This window comes from Gorilla gorilla, chromosome 9, assembly GCF_029281585.2.
Source record: "Gorilla gorilla gorilla isolate KB3781 chromosome 9, NHGRI_mGorGor1-v2.1_pri, whole genome shotgun sequence".
Taxonomy (NCBI): Eukaryota; Metazoa; Chordata; class Mammalia; order Primates; family Hominidae; genus Gorilla; species Gorilla gorilla.
Genome location: NC_073233.2, coordinates 116,890,986 through 116,897,347, shown reverse-complemented (window position 1 = coordinate 116,897,347; position 6,362 = coordinate 116,890,986). Strand labels below are relative to the sequence as shown.

At 41.5% G+C, this 6,362-nt stretch overlaps 1 pseudogene; it reads right to left on the bottom strand.

Annotated features, from left to right (window-relative positions):
• Positions 1-5,996: 5,996 nt before the first annotated feature.
• LOC115936340 (uncharacterized) lies at positions 5,997-6,096 on the bottom strand (annotated as a pseudogene).
• Positions 6,097-6,362: the final 266 nt, after the last annotated feature.

Sequence of the window (6,362 nt, the reverse complement as noted above, 5' to 3'; positions counted from 1 at the left end):
AGGCACGCACAACCATGCCCAGCTAATTTTGTATTTTTAGTACAGATGGGGTTTCTCCATGTTGATCAGGCTGGTCTTGTTCTCCCAACCTGAGGTGATCCGCCTGCCTCAGCCTCCCAAAGTGCTGGGAATACAGGCATGAGCCACCGCTCCTGGCCCAGACTGAGTAGTTTAAACAACAGAAATTTGTCTTCTCATGGTTCTGGAGGCTGAGACCAAGGTCAAGTTGTTGGCAGGCTGGATTTCTCCAGAAGCCTCTCTCCTTGGCTTGTAGATGGCCACTTTCTTGTTGCGTCTTCACATAGTCTTTCCTCTGTACGTGTCCATGTCCAAATTTCTTCTTCTTATAAGGACACCAGGGTAAGGTTGGGGCCTGCCCTTATAGTTGAATTTGCTGACAGGACTCATTAGGACCTGCCCTGTGGGCTCATTTCATGTAATTACCTATTTACAAACTGTATCTCCAAATACTGTCACATTCTGAGAATCTGGAGGTTAGGACTTCAACATGTAAGTTTGTTCAAACAAACAATTCAGTCCATGAAACCATTCAGAGGAACAAGCTGGGAGTATGCATACATCCTCCAAACCTCTCTGACCCTGTTGGGAAACCAGACCAGCACTGTTGTTATATGTGCAAGCTCGAGACAGATGGCCTAGACACCAATACTACATGTCCAGACACAAGCTGTGAGACCTTAGGCAAGTGACTTGTCCTCTCTGGGCCATGGTTTCTCAGATGCAAAATGAGGATGATTATAATAGTGCCTCAGTCCTATGACATAGGATTGCAGTGACAAGGAAATTGGTTCCACACATAAAGGGCTTAGAACAGCACCTGACACAAAGAAAATGCTTAATAAATATTGGTGACTTTTATTATCAGTTGAGCCACCAGGCACCCTAGCTAATTACTAGCCCAGCCAGGGTAGAGATCTGCTGGATCTACATCCACAGCACTGTTTTAGGTGCTCCCAATGAACACTAACTGAGGCTACCCATGAGCCCGTAGTCAGTCTAGCCAAAACCTATTAGCCACAAATTTGGGAGCAAATATCCATCCACCTTCCAGAAGCCTCCGCCAGCTTATTCTTTCAACTTAAGTCCTTGAGCACTTAAGGCTTCTGCTTATAGTGAATGAATATGCATCCACTTGCAAGTCGCTTTGTATAGGTTGAACATCTCTCCCTTTGTTTTTTGTTTTTTGTTTGTTTTTGTTTTGTTTTGTTTTGTTTTAATTTTCACTGAAGACTACAGAGAAAGGCTTAAACTAATCCTGAGAAGAATAAAGTCTTCTTTTCCTAGTCTATTTAGTCTTGCCTATAGCTAATCAGCTTGTTTGTCAAAGCAGACCCTAGATCTGCTACAAAAACATGACAAGGAGGAATGTATAAACCCTAGAGACATTTTCACTTTGATGTACTGGGTGTTTGTCGTCTGAGGGTGCCAGGCGTTCAGCTTTACAGGCACTACACCAGTGTCAATGGAATCCCTCACTTCCATCTCAGAAGTGGAGTGCCCTCACTAACGTCAACAGACTTTTTAAAATTTTATTTTTACTTATTTATTTAGGGGGTACAAGTGCAGGTTTCTTACATGCATATATTGCATCACGGTGAAGTCTGAGCTTTGAGTGTACCTGTCACCTGAATAGTGAACATTATACCCAATAGATAACTTTTCAACCTTCCTCCCTCTCCAATCCTCCCACCTTTTGTAGTTTCCAATGTCTATTATTCTACTCTGTATATCCATGGGTACCCATTGTTTAGCTCCCACTTTTAAGTGTGAATATGTGGCATTTGACTTCCTGGTTTTGAGTTATTTCACTGAGGATAACAGCCTCCAGTTCTATCCCTGTTGCTGCAAAGGAAATTTTGTTCTTTTTTATGACTGAGTAGTATTCCATGATGTGTATGTGATATATCAGAATCTTCTTGATAAATCCTATTCAACCATCAGTATAATATTTTCTCTTACTGAATTTTTACATCTCCTTGCTTCAAGATCTAAGTAAGAATGTTTCATTAGTCATTGCCTGAGTTTCTGGACTGTCTTCCAATGCCCAGATTGAGAGAGAGAGAGAGAGAGAGACAGAGAGAGAGAGAGAGAGTGTGTGTGTGTGTGTGTGTGTGTGTGTAAAATAGTCTGCAGATATTTTTTCCCATTCTTTAGGCCAGGGGTCCTTAACTCCTGGGGCATGGACCAGTACTGGTCTGTAGCCTGATAGGAACCAGGCTGCACAGCAGAAGGTGAGCAGTGGGTGGGCGACTGAAGAAGCTTCATCTGTATTTACAGCTGCTGTCCATTGCTTGCATTACCACCTGAGCTCTGCCTACTGTCACATCAGCAGTAACATTATATTATCATAGGAGTGCGAGCCCTACTGTCAACTGTGCATGTGAGGGGTCTAGGTTGTGGGTTCCTTATGTGATTCTAATGCCTGATGATCTGAGGTAGAGCCAGGCAGGGATGCTAGCACTGAGGAGTGGCTGCAAGTACAGATTTAACATTAGTGGAGAGGTTTGACTGCACAGAGACCATAATAAATCAATTGCTTGCAGACTCATATCAAAACCCTATCAGTGAGCAGCAAGTGACAATTAAGCTGCATCTCCCTATCGTTTAAAATCCAAACAAACGGGAGTGATAAACCCAAAATTCAGGCCAGGCACGGTGGCTCACGCCTGTAATCCCAGTACTTTGGGAGGCCAAGGCGGGCAGATCACCTGAGGTCGGGAGTTGGAGGCTACCCTGACCAACATGGAGAAACCCTGTCTCTACTAAAAATACAAAAAAATCAGCCGGGTGTGGTGGTGCATGCCTGTAATCCCAGCTACTCGGGAGACTGAGGCAGGAGAATCACTTGAACCCGGGAGGCGGAGGTTGTGGTAAGCCGAGATCGTGCCATTGCACTCCAGCCTGGGCAACAAGAGTGAAACTCCATCTCAAAAAAAAACCCAAACTTCAAAAGAATAGTTACTTCAAGGTAGAGATGGAGGCTTGGGGTGAAGAAAAAGCACATATATATATATATACACACACACACACACACACACACATATACGTATATACACATATATATACACACATATACACATATACACATATATACACACATATATACACATACACACACACACACACACACACACACACGTATATATATATATATTTTTTTTTTTTTTTTTTTTGAGACAGACTCTCGCTCTGTCACCCAGGCTAGAGTGCAGTGGCGCGATCTCGGCTCACTGCAAGCTCCGCCTCCCGGGTTCACATCATTCACCTGCCTCAGCCTCCTGAGTAGCTGGGACGACAGGCGCCCGCCACCACGCCTGGCTAATTTCTTGTTTTTGTATTTTTAGTAGGGACGGGGTTTCACCGTGTTAGCCAGAATGGTCTCGATCTCCTGACCTCGTGATCCGCCCGCCTCAGCCTCCCAAGATGAAACTATATTTTTAATGTTCTAGTTTTATAAGCTGAGTGTTGGGTTTACGGTGTTTACTACTATGTTTTATAGTAAATGTGTTACATATTTTATATATCAAATATTACAAAATATAAAATAATTATAATTTTTAAGAGGATTTTGATGGTTTTTAGTGACAACTTAATTTCAGCCATTTCATTTTTTAACTGTTTATAAAATTTTACTTTTTGCTGCATTTCACAAGTATCTCAATAACCACTTTTATTCTTTCAAATGGGGAAAAAAGAATGCTTTATTGAAGCATAATGGTAATGTGCTCAATCCCTTTACCCAGGTATAAGAAAACGGATGTCAGTTTCTATGTCAGATCTATTTGACGTCTTCAAAAGATTGTTTTTGCATTCCAGCCCAGGTGGTCATGGTGGCCCTAAAGATAGCAACACCTTGTACCTAAAAGCACAAATCCTAACAGGGCAATATTGTTGCAAGGTAATACTTTTCTCCAAGAAAGCAATGAAAGGCAGCATGGGTGAGCTAAGGAGCAACACTGCTATTCTCCTCAACTCAGTGGCATCTACTTGGTACCTACTGTGTGCCCAGCATTGTCATGGGCACTGAGGATGTAGTGATCACTAAAACAAAAACACACAGCCACTGATGGCAAGGGACTTACCTTCTTTTTTCTGTAAGTTTCACTTTTTCAAATTTCCAACTTTCATTTTAAGTTCAGGGGTACATGTACAGGATGTGCAGGTTTGTTACATAGGTAAATTTGTGTCATGGGGGTTTGCTGCACAGATCATCCCACCACCTATGTATTAAGCCCAGCATCCATTAGCTATTCTTCCTCATGCTCTCCCTCCTCCCACCCCCTACTCTCCAATAGGCCCCAATGTGTGTTGTTCTCTTGTGTCCATGTGTTCTCATCATTCAGATCCTATTTATAAGTGAGAATATATGGTATTTGGTTTTCTGTTCCTGCATTAGTTTGCTGAGGATAATGGCTTCCAGCTCCATTCACATCCCTGCAAAAGACATGATCTCATTTCTTTGTATGGCTGCACAGTACTACATGGGGTATATGTACCACATTTTCTTTATCCAGTCTATCACTGATGGGAATTTAGGTTGATTTGATGTCTTTACTATTGTGAATAGTGCTGCATGATCTGTGTGGCAAACCCCCATGACACACATTTACCTATGTAACAAACCTGCACATCCTGTACATGTACCCCTGAACTTAAAATAAAAGTTAGAAATTTGAAAAAGTGAAACTTACAGAAAAAAGAAGGTGAGTCCTTTGCCATCAGTGGCTGTGTGTTTTTGTTTTAGTGATCACTACATCCTCATGCATCCTGCATACATGTACATGTATCTTTATAATAGAATAATTTCTATTCCTTTGGGTCTATACCCAGTAACGGGATTGCTGAGTCAAATGGTATTTCTGCCTCTAGGTCTTTAAGGAATCACCACTGCCTCCACAATGGTTGAAGTAATTTACACACCAGTGTAAAAGTGTTCCTTTTTCTCCACAACTTCACCAGCATCTGTTGCTTTTTTACTTTTTTAATAATAGCCATTCTGACTGGTGTGAGATGCCATCTCATTGTGGTTTTGATTTGCATGTCTCTAACTATCAGTGATGTTGAGGCTTTTTTCATATGTTTCTTGGCCACATGTATGTCTTTTTTTTAGAAGTGCCTGTTCATGTCCTTTGTCCACTTTTTATTTTTTGAAACAGAGTTTTGCTCTTGTTGCCCAAGCCGGAGTGCAATGGTGCAATCTTGGCTCACTGCAACCTCTGCCTCCCGGGTTCAAGAGATTCTCCTGTCTCAGCCTCCCAAGTAGCTGGGATTACAGGCATGCACCACCACGCCCGGCTAATTTTTTGCATGTTTAGTAGAAACAGGGTTTCATCGTGTTAGCCAGACTGGTCTTGAACTCCCGACCTCAGATGATTCACCTGCCAGGCCTTCCAAAGTGCTGGGATTGCAGGCGTGAGCCACTGCACCTGGCCCCCTTTGCCCACTTTTTAAGGGGGTTGTTTTTTTCTTGTAAATTTGTTTAAGTTTATTGTAGATGCTGGATATTAAACCTTTGTCAGATGGATAGATTGCAAAAATTTTCTCCTATTCTGTGGGTTATCTGTTCACTCTGATGATACTTTCTTTTGCTGTGCAGAAGCTTTATTTAATTACATCCCATTTGTCAATTTTTGCTTTTGTTGCAGTTGCCTTTGGCATCTTTGTCATGAAATCTTTGCCTGTGCCTATGTTCTTTATGGTATTGCCTAGATTTTCTTCTAGGGTTTTTATAGTCTTGGATTTTACATTTAAGTCTTTAATCCAACTTGAGTTGATTTTTGTATATGGTGTAAGGAAGGGGTCCAGTTTCAATTTTCTGTATATGGCTCCCCAGTTCTCCCAGCACCATTTGTTAAGCAGGGAATCCTTTCTTTGTTGCTTGTTTTTGTCAGATTTGTCAAAGATCAAATGGTTGTAGGTGTGTTGTCATATTTTAGAGTTCTCTATTCTCTTCCATTGGACTTCCCTTCTTTTTAAAAAATATGGAATGTTTCACAAATTTGTGTGGCATCGTTGCACAGAGGCCATTGTAATCTCTGCAGCATTCCAATTTTAGTGTATGTGCTAACAAAGCAAGCAAAGAACTCACGGTCTTATGTGGACAGGCCAAGTAAACTGAAGTGCAACAATGTTAAAGAAACATGAGTAGCCCAGGTATGGGAAAAGTTTACTATAAGTTGTGGAGAGGGGGGTTGATGGTGAATTAGAAAAAGCTTCTAAAGGTGAAGGAAAAAAACAATCCAGAGAGAAGAGACAACATAGGTGAAGACACAGGATCTGAATATAGTATTACTAAATGGTATATGAAGTAGGTGCATTTAATTTTTAAACAGCCCCTAAAT